We start from the raw sequence: 18,692 nt of genomic DNA, 5'->3' as shown, positions 1-18,692 counted from the left end.
AAATGACCAAAAACATTTCAAGTTTACATTTTACCCTTTAGGGCCTAACAAGGGTGAATTAGAATGATTAAACTATATGATTGCGATCGCCGCGCATGTGCAATTTACGTAGAGATATTAATGTCTTATTTGTGTTAAACAGAGGAGCGGCAATCGAAAACCCAAAAAATTCAGAATTCCTAGCATGTTCCGGTTTTTTGTTTTCGGCGAATAAAGTATATGGGCCAATAAAACATAATGTATCACCTAGAGGACAACCCGATTGTTCATAATCAAAATCATACACCCGCCTACCATAAACAGGAGCGCGGCAAATGACCAAAAACATTTCCATTTTACATTTTACACTTTAGCGCCTAACCAGGGTGAATTAAAATGATTAAGCTATTTGATAGCGATCGCCGCGCATGTGCAATTTACGTAAAGATGTTAATGTCTTATTTGTGTTAAACAGAGGAGCGGCAATCGAAAACCCAAAAAATTCAGAATTCCTAGCATGTTCCGGTTTTTTGTTTTCGGCGAATAAAGTATATGGGCCAATAAAACATAATGTATCACCTAGAGGACAACCCGATTGTTCATAATCACAATCATACACCCGCCTACCATAAACAGGAGCGCGGCAATTGACCAAAAACATTTCAATTTTACATTTTACACTTTAGGGCCTAACCAGGGTGAATTAGAAGGATTAAACTATTTGATTGCGATCGCCGCACATGTGCACTTTACGAAGAAATGTCAAGGTCTTATATGTGTTGAACAGAGGAGCGGCAATCGAAAACCCAAAAAATTCAGAATTCCCAGCATGTTCCGGTTTTTTGTTTTCGGCGAATAAAGTATATGGGCCAATAAAACATAATGTATCACCTAGAGGACACCCCGATTGTTTATAATCACAATCATACACCCGGCTACCATAAACAGGAGCGCGGCAAATGACCGAAAACATTTCAATTTTACATTTTACACTTTAGCGCCTAACCAGGGTGAATTAGATTGATTAAGCTATTTGATAGCGATCGCCGCGCACGTGCAATTTACGTAGAGATGTTAATGTCTTATTTGTGTTGAACAGAGGAGCGGCAATCGAAAACCCAAAAAATTCAGAATTCCTAGCATGTTCCGGTTTTTTGTTTTCGGCGAATAAAGTATATGGGCCAATAAAACATAATGTATCACCTAGAGGACACCCCGATTGTTCATAATCACAATCATACACCCGCCTACCATAAACATTAGCGCGGCAAATGACCAAAAACTTTTCAATTTTACATTTTACACTTTAGCGCCTAACCAGGGTGAATTAGAATGATTAAACTATATGATTGCGATCGCCGCGCATGTGCAATTTACGTAGAGATATTAATGTCTTATTTGTGTTAAACAGAGGAGCGGCAATCGAAAACCCAAAAAATTCAGAATTCCTAGCATGTTCCGGTTTTTTGTTTTCGGCGAATAAAGTATATGGGCCAATAAAACATAATGTATCACCTAGAGGACAACCCGATTGTTCATAATCAAAATCATACACCCGCCTACCATAAACAGGAGCGCGGCAAATGACCGAAAACATTTCAATTTTACATTTTACACTTTAGCGCCTAACCAGGGTGAATTAGAATGATTAAACTATTTGATTGCGATCGCCGCGCATGTGCAATTTACGTAGAGATGTTAATGTCTTATTTGTGTTAAACAGAGGAGCGGCAAATTAGCGCCTAACCAGGGTGAATTAGAAGGATTAAACAATCTGATTACGGTCGCCGCACATGTGCACTTTACGTAGAGATGTCAATGGCTTATATGTGTTGAACAGAGAAGCGGCAATCTAAAACCAAAAAAATCAACATTCCTAGCATGTTCCGGATTTTGTTTTCGGCGAATAAAGTATATGGGCCAATATAACATAATGTATCACCTAGAGGACAACCCGATTGTTCATAATCACAATCATACACCCGCCTACCATAAACATTAGCGCGGCAATTGACCAAAAACATTTCAAGTTTACATTTTACCCTTTAGGGCCTAACAAGGGTGAATTAGAAGGATTAAACTATTTGATTGCGAGCGCCGCACATGTGCACTTTACGAAGAGATGTCAAGGTCTTATATGTGTTGAACAGAGGAGCGGCAATCGAAAACCCAAAAAATTCAGAATTCCTAGCATGTTCCGGTTTTTTGTTTTCGGCGAATAAAGTATATGGGCCAATAAAACATAATGTATCACCTAGAGGACAACCCGATTGTTTATAATCACAATCATACACCCGCCTACCATAAACAGGAGCGCGGCAAATGACCAAAAACATTTCAATTTTACATTTTACACTTTAACGCCTAACCAGGGTGAATTAGAATGATTAAACTATTTGATTGCGATCGCCGCGCATGTGCACTTTACGTACAGATGTCAATGGCTAATATGTGTTGAACGGAGAAGCGGCAATCTAAAACCAAAAAAAATCAGAATTCCTAGCATGTTCCGGTTTTTTGTTTTCGGCGAATAAAGTATATGGGCCAATATAACATAATGTATCACCTAGAGGACAACCCGATTGTTCATAATCACAATCATACACCCGCCTACCATGAACATTAGCGCGGCAATTGACCAAAAACATTTCAAGTTTACATTTTACACTTTGGGGCCTAACCAGGGTGAATTAGAAGGATTAAACTATTTGATTGCGATCGCCGCGCATGAGCAATTTACGTAGAGATGTTAATGTCTTATTTGTGTTAAACAGAGGAGCGGTAATCAAAAACCCAAAAAATTCAGAATTCCTAGCATGTTCCGGTTTTTTGTTTTCGGCGAATAAAGCATATGGGCCAATAAAACATAATGTATCACTTAGAGGACAACCCGATTGTTCATAATCACAATCATACACCCGCCTACCATAAACAGGAGCGCGGCAAATGACCAAAAACATTTCAATTTTACATTTTACACTTTAGCGCCTAACCAGGGTGAATTAGAATGATTAAGCTATTTGATAGCGACCGCCGCGCATGTGCAATTTACGTAGAGATGTTAATGTCTTATTTGTGTTAAACAGAGGAGCGGCAATCGAAAACCCAAAAAATTCAGAATTCCTAGCATGTTCCGGTTTTTTGTTTTCGGCGAATAAAGTATATGGGCCAATAAAACATAATGTATCACCTAGAGGACACCCCGATTGTTCATAATCACAATCATACACCCGCCTACCATAAACATTAGCGCGGCAAATGACCAAAAACTTTTCAATTTTACATTTTACACTTTAGCGCCTAACCAGGGTGAATTAGAATGATTAAACTATTTGATTGCGATCGCCGCACATGTGCACTTTACGAAGAAATGTCAAGGTCTTATATGTGTTGAACAGAGGAGCGGCAATCGAAAACCCAAAAAATTCAGAATTCCTAGCATGTTCCGGTTTTTTGTTTTCGGCGAATAAAGTATATGGGCCAATAAAACATAATGTATCACCTAGAGGACAACCCGATTGTTCATAATCAAAATCATACACCCGCCTACCATAAACAGGAGCGCGGCAAATGACCGAAAACATTTCAATTTTACATTTTACACTTTAGCGCCTAACCAGGGTGAATTAGAATGATTAAACTATTTGATTGCGATCGCCGCACATGTGCACTTTACGAAGAAATGTCAAGGTCTTATATGTGTTGAACAGAGGAGCGGCAATCGAAAACCCAAAAAATTCAGAATTCCTAGCATGTTCCGGTTTTTTGTTTTCGGCGAATAAAGTATATGGGCCAATAAAACATAATGTATCACCTAGAGGACAACCCGATTGTTCATAATCAAAATCATACACCCGCCTACCATAAACAGGAGCGCGGCAAATGACCAAAAACATTTCAAGTTTACATTTTACCCTTTAGGGCCTAACAAGGGTGAATTAGAATGATTAAACTATATGATTGCGATCGCCGCGCATGTGCAATTTACGTAGAGATATTAATGTCTTATTTGTGTTAAACAGAGGAGCGGCAATCGAAAACCCAAAAAATTCAGAATTCCTAGCATGTTCCGGTTTTTTGTTTTCGGCGAATAAAGTATATGGGCCAATAAAACATAATGTATCACCTAGAGGAAAACCCGATTGTTCATAATCAAAATCATACACCCGCCTACCATAAACAGGAGCGCGGCAAATGACCAAAAACATTTCCATTTTACATTTTACACTTTAGCGCCTAACCAGGGTGAATTAAAATGATTAAGCTATTTGATAGCGATCGCCGCGCATGTGCAATTTACGTAAAGATGTTAATGTCTTATTTGTGTTAAACAGAGGAGCGGCAATCGAAAACCCAAAAAATTCAGAATTCCTAGCATGTTCCGGTTTTTTGTTTTCGGCGAATAAAGTATATGGGCCAATAAAACATAATGTATCACCTAGAGGACAACCCGATTGTTCATAATCACAATCATACACCCGCCTACCATAAACAGGAGCGCGGCAATTGACCAAAAACATTTCAAGTTTACATTTTACACTTTAGGGCCTAACCAGGGTGAATTAGAAGGATTAAACTATTTGATTGCGATCGCCGCACATGTGCACTTTACGAAGAAATGTCAAGGTCTTATATGTGTTGAACAGAGGAGCGGCAATCGAAAACCCAAAAAATTCAGAATTCCCAGCATGTTCCGGTTTTTTGTTTTCGGCGAATAAAGTATATGGGCCAATAAAACATAATGTATCACCTAGAGGACACCCCGATTGTTTATAATCACAATCATACACCCGCCTACCATAAACAGGAGCGCGGCAAATGACCGAAAACATTTCAATTTTACATTTTACACTTTAGCGCCTAACCAGGGTGAATTAGATTGATTAAGCTATTTGATAGCGATCGCCGCGCACGTGCAATTTACGTAGAGATGTTAATGTCTTATTTGTGTTGAACAGAGGAGCGGCAATCGAAAACCCAAAAAATTCAGAATTCCTAGCATGTTCCGGTTTTTTGTTTTCGGCGAATAAAGTATATGGGCCAATAAAACATAATGTATCACCTAGAGGACACCCCGATTGTTCATAATCACAATCATACACCCGCCTACCATAAACATTAGCGCGGCAAATGACCAAAAACTTTTCAATTTTACATTTTACACTTTAGCGCCTAACCAGGGTGAATTAGAATGATTAAACTATATGATTGCGATCGCCGCGCATGTGCAATTTACGTAGAGATATTAATGTCTTATTTGTGTTAAACAGAGGAGCGGCAATCGAAAACCCAAAAAATTCAGAATTCCTAGCATGTTCCGGTTTTTTGTTTTCGGCGAATAAAGTATATGGGCCAATAAAACATAATGTATCACCTAGAGGACAACCCGATTGTTCATAATCAAAATCATACACCCGCCTACCATAAACAGGAGCGCGGCAAATGACCGAAAACATTTCAATTTTACATTTTACACTTTAGCGCCTAACCAGGGTGAATTAGAATGATTAAACTATTTGATTGCGATCGCCGCGCATGTGCAATTTACGTAGAGATGTTAATGTCTTATTTGTGTTAAACAGAGGAGCGGCAAATTAGCGCCTAACCAGGGTGAATTAGAAGGATTAAACAATCTGATTACGGTCGCCGCACATGTGCACTTTACGTAGAGATGTCAATGGCTTATATGTGTTGAACAGAGAAGCGGCAATCTAAAACCAAAAAAATCAACATTCCTAGCATGTTCCGGATTTTGTTTTCGGCGAATAAAGTATATGGGCCAATATAACATAATGTATCACCTAGAGGACAACCCGATTGTTCATAATCACAATCATACACCCGCCTACCATAAACATTAGCGCGGCAATTGACCAAAAACATTTCAAGTTTACATTTTACCCTTTAGGGCCTAACAAGGGTGAATTAGAAGGATTAAACTATTTGATTGCGAGCGCCGCACATGTGCACTTTACGAAGAGATGTCAAGGTCTTATATGTGTTGAACAGAGGAGCGGCAATCGAAAACCCAAAAAATTCAGAATTCCTAGCATGTTCCGGTTTTTTGTTTTCGGCGAATAAAGTATATGGGCCAATAAAACATAATGTATCACCTAGAGGACAACCCGATTGTTTATAATCACAATCATACACCCGCCTACCATAAACAGGAGCGCGGCAAATGACCAAAAACATTTCAATTTTACATTTTACACTTTAACGCCTAACCAGGGTGAATTAGAATGATTAAACTATTTGATTGCGATCGCCGCGCATGTGCACTTTACGTACAGATGTCAATGGCTAATATGTGTTGAACGGAGAAGCGGCAATCTAAAACCAAAAAAAATCAGAATTCCTAGCATGTTCCGGTTTTTTGTTTTCGGCGAATAAAGTATATGGGCCAATATAACATAATGTATCACCTAGAGGACAACCCGATTGTTCATAATCACAATCATACACCCGCCTACCATGAACATTAGCGCGGCAATTGACCAAAAACATTTCAAGTTTACATTTTACACTTTGGGGCCTAACCAGGGTGAATTAGAAGGATTAAACTATTTGATTGCGATCGCCGCGCATGAGCAATTTACGTAGAGATGTTAATGTCTTATTTGTGTTAAACAGAGGAGCGGTAATCAAAAACCCAAAAAATTCAGAATTCCTAGCATGTTCCGGTTTTTTGTTTTCGGCGAATAAAGCATATGGGCCAATAAAACATAATGTATCACTTAGAGGACAACCCGATTGTTCATAATCACAATCATACACCCGCCTACCATAAACAGGAGCGCGGCAAATGACCAAAAACATTTCAATTTTACATTTTACACTTTAGCGCCTAACCAGGGTGAATTAGAATGATTAAGCTATTTGATAGCGACCGCCGCGCATGTGCAATTTACGTAGAGATGTTAATGTCTTATTTGTGTTAAACAGAGGAGCGGCAATCGAAAACCCAAAAAATTCAGAATTCCTAGCATGTTCCGGTTTTTTGTTTTCGGCGAATAAAGTATATGGGCCAATAAAACATAATGTATCACCTAGAGAACAACCCGATTGTTCATAATCACAATCATACACCCGCCTACCATAAACAGGAGCGCGGCAATTGACCAAAAACATTTCAAGTTTACATTTTACACTTTAGCGCCTAACCAGGGTGAATTAAAATGATTAAGCTATTTGATAGCGATCGCTGCGCATGTGCAATTTACGTAGAGATGTCAATGTCTTATTTGTGTTAAACAGAGGAGCGGCAATCGAAAACCCAAAAAATTCAGAATTCCGAGCATGTTCCGGTTTTTTGTTTTCGGCGAATAAAGTATATGGGCCAATAAAACATAATGTATCACCTAGAGGACAACCCGATTGTTCATAATCACAATCATACACCCGCCTACCATAAACAGGAGCGCGGCAATTGACCAAAAATATTTCCATTTTACATTTTACACTTTAGCGCCTAACCAGGGTGAATTAAAATGATTAAGCTATTTGATAGCGATCGCCGCGCATGTGCAATTTACGTAGAGATGTTAATGTCTTATTTGTGTTGAACAGAGGAGCGGCAATCGAAAACCCAAAAAATTCAGAATTCCTAGCATGTTCCGGTTTTTTGTTTTCGGCGAATAAAGTATATGGGCCAATAAAACATAATGTATCACCTAGAGGATAACCCGATTGTTTATAATCACAATCATACACCCGCCTACCATAAACAGGAGCGCGGCAAATGACCAAAAACATTTCAATTTTACATTTTACACCTTGGGGCCTAATCAGGGTGAATTAGAAGGATTAAACTATTTGATTGCGATCGCCGCGCATGTACAATTTACGTAGAGATGTTAATGTCTTATTTGTGTTAAACAGAGGAGCGGCAATCGAAAACCCAAAAAATTCAGAATTCCTAGCATGTTCCGGTTTTTTGTTTTCGGCGAATAAAGTATATGGGCCAATAAAACATAATGTATCACCTAGAGGACAACCCGATTGTTTATAATCACAATCATACACCCGCCTACCATAAACAGGAGCGCGGCAAATGACCAAAAACATTTCAATTTTACATTTTACACTTTAGCGCCAGGGTGAATTAGAATGATTAAACTATTTGATTGCGATCGCCGCGCATGTGCACTTTACGTACAGATGTCAATGGCTTATATGTGTTGAACAGAGAAGCGGCAATCTAAAACCAAAAAAAATCAGAATTCCTAGCATGTTCCGGTTTTTTGTTTTCGGCGAATAAAGTATATGGGGCAATAAAACATAATGTATCACCTAGAGGACAACCCGATTGTTTATAATCACAATCATACACCCGCCTACCATAAACAGGAGCGCGGCAAATGACCAAAAACATTTCAAGTTTACATTTTACACTTTAGCGCCTAACCAGGGTGAATTAGAATGATTAAGCTATTTGATAGCGATCGCCGCGCATGTGCAATTTACGTAGAGATGTTAATGTCTTATTTGTGTTAAACAGAGGAGCGGCAATCGAAAACCCAAAAAATTCAGAATTCCTAGCATGTTCCGGTTTTTTGTTTTCGGCGAATAAAGTATATGGGCCAATAAAACATAATGTATCACCTAGAGGACAACCCGATTGTTCATAATCACAATCATACACCCGCCTACCATAAACAGGAGCGCGGCAAATGACCAAAAACATTTCCATTTTACATTTTACACTTTAGCGCCTAACCAGGGTGAATTAAAATGATTAAGCTATTTGATAGCGATCGCCGCGCATGTGCAATTTACGTAAAGATGTTAATGTCTTATTTGTGTTAAACAGAGGAGCGGCAATCGAAAACCCAAAAAATTCAGAATTCCTAGCATGTTCCGGTTTTTTGTTTTCGGCGAATAAAGTATATGGGCCAATAAAACATAATGTATCACCTAGAGGACAACCCGATTGTTTATAATCACAATCATACACCCGCCTACCATAAAGAGGAGCGCGGCAAAAGACCAAAAACATTTCCATTTTACATTTTACACTTTAGCGCCTAACCAGGGTGAATTAAAATGATTAAGCTATTTGATAGCGATCGCCGCGCATGTGCAATTTACGTAAAGATGTTAATGTCTTATTTGTGTTAAACAGAGGAGCGGCAATCAAAAACCCAAAAAATTCAGAATTCCTAGCATGTTCCGGTTTTTTGTTTTCGGCGAATAAAGTATATGGGCCAATAAAACATAATGTATCACCTAGAGGACAACCCGATTGTTCATAATCACAATCATACACCCGCCTACCATAAACAGGAGCGCGGCAAATGACCAAAAACATTTCAATTTTACATTTTACACTTTAGCGCCTAACCAGGGTGAATTAGAATGATTAACCTATTTGATAGCGATCGCCGCGCATGTGCAATTTACGTAGAGATGTTAATGACTTATTTGTGTTAAACAGAGGAGCGGCAATCGAAAACCCAAAAAATTCAGAATTCCTAGCATGTTCCGGTTTTTTGTTTTCGGCGAATAAAGTATATGGGGCAATAAAACATAATGTATCACCTAGAGGACAACCCGATTGTTCATAATCACAATCATACACCCGCCTACCATAAACATTAGCGCGGCAAATGACCAAAAACATTTCAATTTTACATTTTACACTTTAGCGCCTAACCAGGGTGAATTAGAATGATTAAACTATTTGATTGCGATCGCCGCGCATGTGCAATTTACGTAGAGATGTCAATGGCTTATATGTGTTGAACAGAGAAGCGGCAATCTAAAACCAAAAAAAATCAGAATTCCTAGCATGTTCCGGTTTTTTGTTTTCGGCGAATAAAGTATATGGGCCAATATAACATAATGTATCACCTAGAGGACAACCCGATTGTTCATAATCACAATCATACACCCGCCTACCATAAACAGGAGCGCGGCAAATGACCAAAAACATTTCCATTTTACATTTTACACTTTAGCGCCTAACCAGGGTGAATTAAAATGATTAAGCTATTTGATAGCGATCGCCGCGCATGTGCAATTTACGTAGAGATGTTAATGTCTTATTTGTGTTAAACAGAGGAGCGGCAATCGAAAACCCAAAAAATTCAGAATTCCTAGCATGTTCCGGTTTTTTGTTTTCGGCGAATAAAGTATATGGGGCAATAAAACATAATGTATCACCTAGAGGACAACCCGATTGTTCATAATCACAATCATACACCCGCCTACCATAAACATTAGCGCGGCAAATGACCAAAAACATTTCAATTTTACATTTTACACTTTAGCGCCTAACCAGGGTGAATTAGAATGATTAAACTATTTGATTGCGATCGCCGCGCATGTGCAATTTACGTAGAGATGTCAATGGCTTATATGTGTTGAACAGAGAAGCGGCAATCTAAAACCAAAAAAAATCAGAATTCCTAGCATGTTCCGGTTTTTTGTTTTCGGCGAATAAAGTATATGGGCCAATATAACATAATGTATCACCTAGAGGACAACCCGATTGTTCATAATCACAATCATACACCCGCCTACCATGAACATTAGCGCGGCAATTGACCAAAAACATTTCAAGTTTACATTTTACACTTTGGGGCCTAACCAGGGTGAATTAGAAGGATTAAACTATTTGATTGCGATCGCCGCGCATGAGCAATTTACGTAGAGATGTTAATGTCTTATTTGTGTTAAACAGAGGAGCGGTAATCAAAAACCCAAAAAATTCAGAATTCCTAGCATGTTCCGGTTTTTTGTTTTCGGCGAATAAAGCATATGGGCCAATAAAACATAATGTATCACTTAGAGGACAACCCGATTGTTCATAATCACAATCATACACCCGCCTACCATAAACAGGAGCGCGGCAAATGACCAAAAACATTTCAATTTTACATTTTACACTTTAGCGCCTAACCAGGGTGAATTAGAATGATTAAGCTATTTGATAGCGACCGCCGCGCATGTGCAATTTACGTAGAGATGTTAATGTCTTATTTGTGTTAAACAGAGGAGCGGCAATCGAAAACCCAAAAAATTCAGAATTCCTAGCATGTTCCGGTTTTTTGTTTTCGGCGAATAAAGTATATGGGCCAATAAAACATAATGTATCACCTAGAGAACAACCCGATTGTTCATAATCACAATCATACACCCGCCTACCATAAACAGGAGCGCGGCAATTGACCAAAAACATTTCAAGTTTACATTTTACACTTTAGCGCCTAACCAGGGTGAATTAAAATGATTAAGCTATTTGATAGCGATCGCTGCGCATGTGCAATTTACGTAGAGATGTCAATGTCTTATTTGTGTTAAACAGAGGAGCGGCAATCGAAAACCCAAAAAATTCAGAATTCCGAGCATGTTCCGGTTTTTTGTTTTCGGCGAATAAAGTATATGGGCCAATAAAACATAATGTATCACCTAGAGGACAACCCGATTGTTCATAATCACAATCATACACCCGCCTACCATAAACAGGAGCGCGGCAATTGACCAAAAATATTTCCATTTTACATTTTACACTTTAGCGCCTAACCAGGGTGAATTAAAATGATTAAGCTATTTGATAGCGATCGCCGCGCATGTGCAATTTACGTAGAGATGTTAATGTCTTATTTGTGTTGAACAGAGGAGCGGCAATCGAAAACCCAAAAAATTCAGAATTCCTAGCATGTTCCGGTTTTTTGTTTTCGGCGAATAAAGTATATGGGCCAATAAAACATAATGTATCACCTAGAGGATAACCCGATTGTTTATAATCACAATCATACACCCGCCTACCATAAACAGGAGCGCGGCAAATGACCAAAAACATTTCAATTTTACATTTTACACCTTGGGGCCTAATCAGGGTGAATTAGAAGGATTAAACTATTTGATTGCGATCGCCGCGCATGTACAATTTACGTAGAGATGTTAATGTCTTATTTGTGTTAAACAGAGGAGCGGCAATCGAAAACCCAAAAAATTCAGAATTCCTAGCATGTTCCGGTTTTTTGTTTTCGGCGAATAAAGTATATGGGCCAATAAAACATAATGTATCACCTAGAGGACAACCCGATTGTTTATAATCACAATCATACACCCGCCTACCATAAACAGGAGCGCGGCAAATGACCAAAAACATTTCAATTTTACATTTTACACTTTAGCGCCAGGGTGAATTAGAATGATTAAACTATTTGATTGCGATCGCCGCGCATGTGCACTTTACGTACAGATGTCAATGGCTTATATGTGTTGAACAGAGAAGCGGCAATCTAAAACCAAAAAAAATCAGAATTCCTAGCATGTTCCGGTTTTTTGTTTTCGGCGAATAAAGTATATGGGGCAATAAAACATAATGTATCACCTAGAGGACAACCCGATTGTTTATAATCACAATCATACACCCGCCTACCATAAACAGGAGCGCGGCAAATGACCAAAAACATTTCAAGTTTACATTTTACACTTTAGCGCCTAACCAGGGTGAATTAGAATGATTAAGCTATTTGATAGCGATCGCCGCGCATGTGCAATTTACGTAGAGATGTTAATGTCTTATTTGTGTTAAACAGAGGAGCGGCAATCGAAAACCCAAAAAATTCAGAATTCCTAGCATGTTCCGGTTTTTTGTTTTCGGCGAATAAAGTATATGGGCCAATAAAACATAATGTATCACCTAGAGGACAACCCGATTGTTCATAATCACAATCATACACCCGCCTACCATAAACAGGAGCGCGGCAAATGACCAAAAACATTTCCATTTTACATTTTACACTTTAGCGCCTAACCAGGGTGAATTAAAATGATTAAGCTATTTGATAGCGATCGCCGCGCATGTGCAATTTACGTAAAGATGTTAATGTCTTATTTGTGTTAAACAGAGGAGCGGCAATCGAAAACCCAAAAAATTCAGAATTCCTAGCATGTTCCGGTTTTTTGTTTTCGGCGAATAAAGTATATGGGCCAATAAAACATAATGTATCACCTAGAGGACAACCCGATTGTTTATAATCACAATCATACACCCGCCTACCATAAAGAGGAGCGCGGCAAAAGACCAAAAACATTTCCATTTTACATTTTACACTTTAGCGCCTAACCAGGGTGAATTAAAATGATTAAGCTATTTGATAGCGATCGCCGCGCATGTGCAATTTACGTAAAGATGTTAATGTCTTATTTGTGTTAAACAGAGGAGCGGCAATCAAAAACCCAAAAAATTCAGAATTCCTAGCATGTTCCGGTTTTTTGTTTTCGGCGAATAAAGTATATGGGCCAATAAAACATAATGTATCACCTAGAGGACAACCCGATTGTTCATAATCACAATCATACACCCGCCTACCATAAACAGGAGCGCGGCAAATGACCAAAAACATTTCAATTTTACATTTTACACTTTAGCGCCTAACCAGGGTGAATTAGAATGATTAACCTATTTGATAGCGATCGCCGCGCATGTGCAATTTACGTAGAGATGTTAATGACTTATTTGTGTTAAACAGAGGAGCGGCAATCGAAAACCCAAAAAATTCAGAATTCCTAGCATGTTCCGGTTTTTTGTTTTCGGCGAATAAAGTATATGGGGCAATAAAACATAATGTATCACCTAGAGGACAACCCGATTGTTCATAATCACAATCATACACCCGCCTACCATAAACATTAGCGCGGCAAATGACCAAAAACATTTCAATTTTACATTTTACACTTTAGCGCCTAACCAGGGTGAATTAGAATGATTAAACTATTTGATTGCGATCGCCGCGCATGTGCAATTTACGTAGAGATGTCAATGGCTTATATGTGTTGAACAGAGAAGCGGCAATCTAAAACCAAAAAAAATCAGAATTCCTAGCATGTTCCGGTTTTTTGTTTTCGGCGAATAAAGTATATGGGCCAATATAACATAATGTATCACCTAGAGGACAACCCGATTGTTCATAATCACAATCATACACCCGCCTACCATAAACAGGAGCGCGGCAAATGACCAAAAACATTTCCATTTTACATTTTACACTTTAGCGCCTAACCAGGGTGAATTAAAATGATTAAGCTATTTGATAGCGATCGCCGCGCATGTGCAATTTACGTAGAGATGTTAATGTCTTATTTGTGTTAAACAGAGGAGCGGCAATCGAAAACCCAAAAAATTCAGAATTCCTAGCATGTTCCGGTTTTTTGTTTTCGGCGAATAAAGTATATGGGCCAATAAAACATAATGTATCACCTAGAGAACAACCCGATTGTTCATAATCACAATCATACACCCGCCTACCATAAACAGGAGCGCGGCAATTGACCAAAAACATTTCAAGTTTACATTTTACACTTTAGGGCCTAACCAGGGTGAATAAGAAGGATTAAACTATTTGATTGCGATCGCCGCACATGTGCACTTTACGAAGAGATGTCAAGGTCTTATTTGTGTTGAACAGAGGAGCGGCAATCGAAAACCCAAAAAATTCAGAATTCCTAGCATGTTCCGGTTTTTTGTTTTCGGCGAATAAAGTATATGGGCCAATAAAACATAATGTATCACCTAGAGAACAACCCGATTGTTCATAATCACAATCATACACCCGCCTACCATAAACAGGAGCGCGGCAATTGACCAAAAACATTTCAAGTTTACATTTTACACTTTAGCGCCTAACCAGGGTGAATTAAAATGATTAAGCTATTTGATAGCGATCGCTGCGCATGTGCAATTTACGTAGAGATGTCAATGTCTTATTTGTGTTAAACAGAGGAGCGGCAATCGAAAACCCAAAAAATTCAGAATTCCGAGCATGTTCCGGTTTTTTGTTTTCGGCGAATAAAGTATATGGGCCAATAAAACATAATGTATCACCTAGAGGACAACCCGATTGTTCATAATCACAATCATACACCCGCCTACCATAAACAGGAGCGCGGCAATTGACCAAAAACATTTCCATTTTACATTTTACACTTTAGCGCCTAACCAGGGTGAATTAAAATGATTAAGCTATTTGATAGCGATCGCCGCGCATGTGCAATTTACGTAGAGATGTTAATGTCTTATTTGTGTTGAACAGAGGAGCGGCAATCGAAAACCCAAAAAATTCAGAATTCCTAGCATGTTCCGGTTTTTTGTTTTCGGCGAATAAAGTATATGGGCCAATAAAACATAATGTATCACCTAGAGGACAACCCGATTGTTTATAATCACAATCATACACCCGCCTACCATAAACAGGAGCGCGGCAAATGACCAAAAACATTTCAATTTTACATTTTACACTTTAGCGCCAGGGTGAATTAGAATGATTAAACTATTTGATTGCGATCGCCGCGCATGTGCAATTTACGTAGAGATGTCAATGTCTTATTTGTGTTAAACAGAGGAGCGGCAATCGAAAACCCAAAAAATTCAGAATTCCGAGCATGTTCCGGTTTTTTGTTTTCGGCGAATAAAGTATATGGGCCAATAAAACATAATGTATCACCTAGAGGACAACCCGATTGTTCATAATCACAATCATACACCCGCCTACCATAAACAGGAGCGCGGCAAATGACCAAAAACATTTCAATTTTACATTTTACACTTTAGCGCCTAACCAGGGTGAATTAGAATGATTAAACTATTTGATTGCGATCGCCGCGCATGTGCAATTTACGTAGAGATGTCAATGGCTTATATGTGTTAAACAGAGGAGCGGCAATCGAAAACCCAAAAAATTCAGAATTCCGAGCATGTTCCGGTTTTTTGTTTTCGGCGAATAAAGTATATGGGCCAATAAAACATAATGTATCACCTAGAGGACAACCCGATTGTTCATAATCACAATCATACACCCGCCTACCATAAACAGGAGCGCGGCAATTGACCAAAAACATTTCCATTTTACATTTTACACTTTAGCGCCTAACCAGGGTGAATTAAAATGATTAAGCTATTTGATAGCGATCGCCGCGCATGTGCAATTTACGTAGAGATGTTAATGTCTTATTTGTGTTGAACAGAGGAGCGGCAATCGAAAACCCAAAAAATTCAGAATTCCTAGCATGTTCCGGTTTTTTGTTTTCGGCGAATAAAGTATATGGGCCAATAAAACATAATGTATCACCTAGAGGACAACCCGATTGTTTATAATCACAATCATACACCCGCCTACCATAAACAGGAGCGCGGCAAATGACCAAAAACATTTCAATTTTACATTTTACACTTTAGCGCCAGGGTGAATTAGAATGATTAAACTATTTGATTGCGATCGCCGCGCATGTGCACTTTACGTACAGATGTCAATGGCTTATATGTGTTGAACAGAGAAGCAGCAATCTAAAACCAAAAAAAATCAGAATTCCTAGCATGTTCCGGTTTTTTGTTTTCGGCGAATAAAGTATATGGGCCAATAAAACATAATGTATCACCTAGAGGACAACCCGATTGTTCATAATCACAATCATACACCCGCCTACCATAAACAGGAGCGCGGCAAATGACCAAAAACATTTCAATTTTACATTTTACACTTTAGCGCCTAACCAGGGTGAATTAGAATGATTAAACTATTTGATTGCGATCGCCGCGCATGTGCAATTTACGTAGAGATGTCAATGGCTTATATGTGTTGAACAGAGAAGCGGCAATCTAAAACCAAAAAAAATCAGAATTCCTAGCATGTTCCGGTTTTTTGTTTTCGGCGAATAAAGTATATGGGCCAATATAACATAATGTATCACCTAGAGGACAACCCGATTGTTCATAATCACAATCATACACCCGCCTACCATAAACAGGAGCGCGGCAAATGACCAAAAACATTTCCATTTTACATTTTACACTTTAGCGCCTAACCAGGGTGAATTAAAATGATTAAGCTATTTGATAGCGATCGCCGCGCATGTGCAATTTACGTAGAGATGTTAATGTCTTATTTGTGTTAAACAGAGGAGCGGCAATCGAAAACCCAAAAAATTCAGAATTCCTAGCATGTTCCGGTTTTTTGTTTTCGGCGAATAAAGTATATGGGCCAATAAAACATAATGTATCACCTAGAGAACAACCCGATTGTTCATAATCACAATCATACACCCGCCTACCATAAACAGGAGCGCGGCAATTGACCAAAAACATTTCAAGTTTACATTTTACACTTTAGGGCCTAACCAGGGTGAATAAGAAGGATTAAACTATTTGATTGCGATCGCCGCACATGTGCACTTTACGAAGAGATGTCAAGGTCTTATTTGTGTTGAACAGAGGAGCGGCAATCGAAAACCCAAAAAATTCAGAATTCCTAGCATGTTCCGGTTTTTTGTTTTCGGCGAATAAAGTATATGGGCCAATAAAACATAATGTATCACCTAGAGAACAACCCGATTGTTCATAATCACAATCATACACCCGCCTACCATAAACAGGAGCGCGGCAATTGACCAAAAACATTTCAAGTTTACATTTTACACTTTAGCGCCTAACCAGGGTGAATTAAAATGATTAAGCTATTTGATAGCGATCGCTGCGCATGTGCAATTTACGTAGAGATGTCAATGTCTTATTTGTGTTAAACAGAGGAGCGGCAATCGAAAACCCAAAAAATTCAGAATTCCGAGCATGTTCCGGTTTTTTGTTTTCGGCGAATAAAGTATATGGGCCAATAAAACATAATGTATCACCTAGAGGACAACCCGATTGTTCATAATCACAATCATACACCCGCCTACCATAAACAGGAGCGCGGCAATTGACCAAAAACATTTCCATTTTACATTTTACACTTTAGCGCCTAACCAGGGTGAATTAAAATGATTAAGCTATTTGATAGCGATCGCCGCGCATGTGCAATTTACGTAGAGATGTTAATGTCTTATTTGTGTTGAACAGAGGAGCGGCAATCGAAAACCCAAAAAATTCAGAATTCCTAGCATGTTCCGGTTTTTTGTTTTCGGCGAATAAAGTATATGGGCCAATAAAACATAATGTATCACCTAGAGGACAACCCGATTGTTTATAATCACAATCATACACCCGCCTACCATAAACAGGAGCGCGGCAAATGACCAAAAACATTTCAATTTTACATTTTACACCTTGGGGCCTAACCAGGGTGAATTAGAAGGATTAAACTATTTGATTGCGATCGCCGCGCATGTACAATTTACGTAGAGATGTTAATGTCTTATTTGTGTTAAACAGAGGAGCGGCAATCGAAAACCCAAAAAATTCAGAATTCCTAGCATGTTCCGGTTTTTTGTTTTCGGCGAATAAAGTATATGGGCCAATAAAACATAATGTATCACCTAGAGGACAACCCGATTGTTTATAATCACAATCATACACCCGCCTACCATAAACAGGAGCGCGGCAAATGACCAAAAACATTTCAATTTTACATTTTACACTTTAGCGCCAGGGTGAATTAGAATGATTAAACTATTTGATTGCGATCGCCGCGCATGTGCACTTTACGTACAGATGTCAATGGCTTATATGTGTTGAACAGAGAAGCAGCAATCTAAAACCAAAAAAAATCAGAATTCCTAGCATGTTCCGGTTTTTTGTTTTCGGCGAATAAAGTATATGGGCCAATAAAACATAATGTATCACCTAGAGGACAACCCGATTGTTTATAATCACAATCATACACCCGCCTACCATAAACAGGAGCGCGGCAAATGACCAAAAACATTTCAAGTTTACATTTTACACTTTAGCGCCTAACCAGGGTGAATTAGAATGATTAAGCTATTTG

This window comes from Bactrocera oleae, chromosome 5, assembly GCF_042242935.1.
Source record: "Bactrocera oleae isolate idBacOlea1 chromosome 5, idBacOlea1, whole genome shotgun sequence".
Classification (NCBI taxonomy): domain Eukaryota; kingdom Metazoa; phylum Arthropoda; class Insecta; order Diptera; family Tephritidae; genus Bactrocera; species Bactrocera oleae.
The sequence above is the reverse complement of the archived record's forward strand: the minus strand, read 5'-3'. Positions refer to the sequence as shown.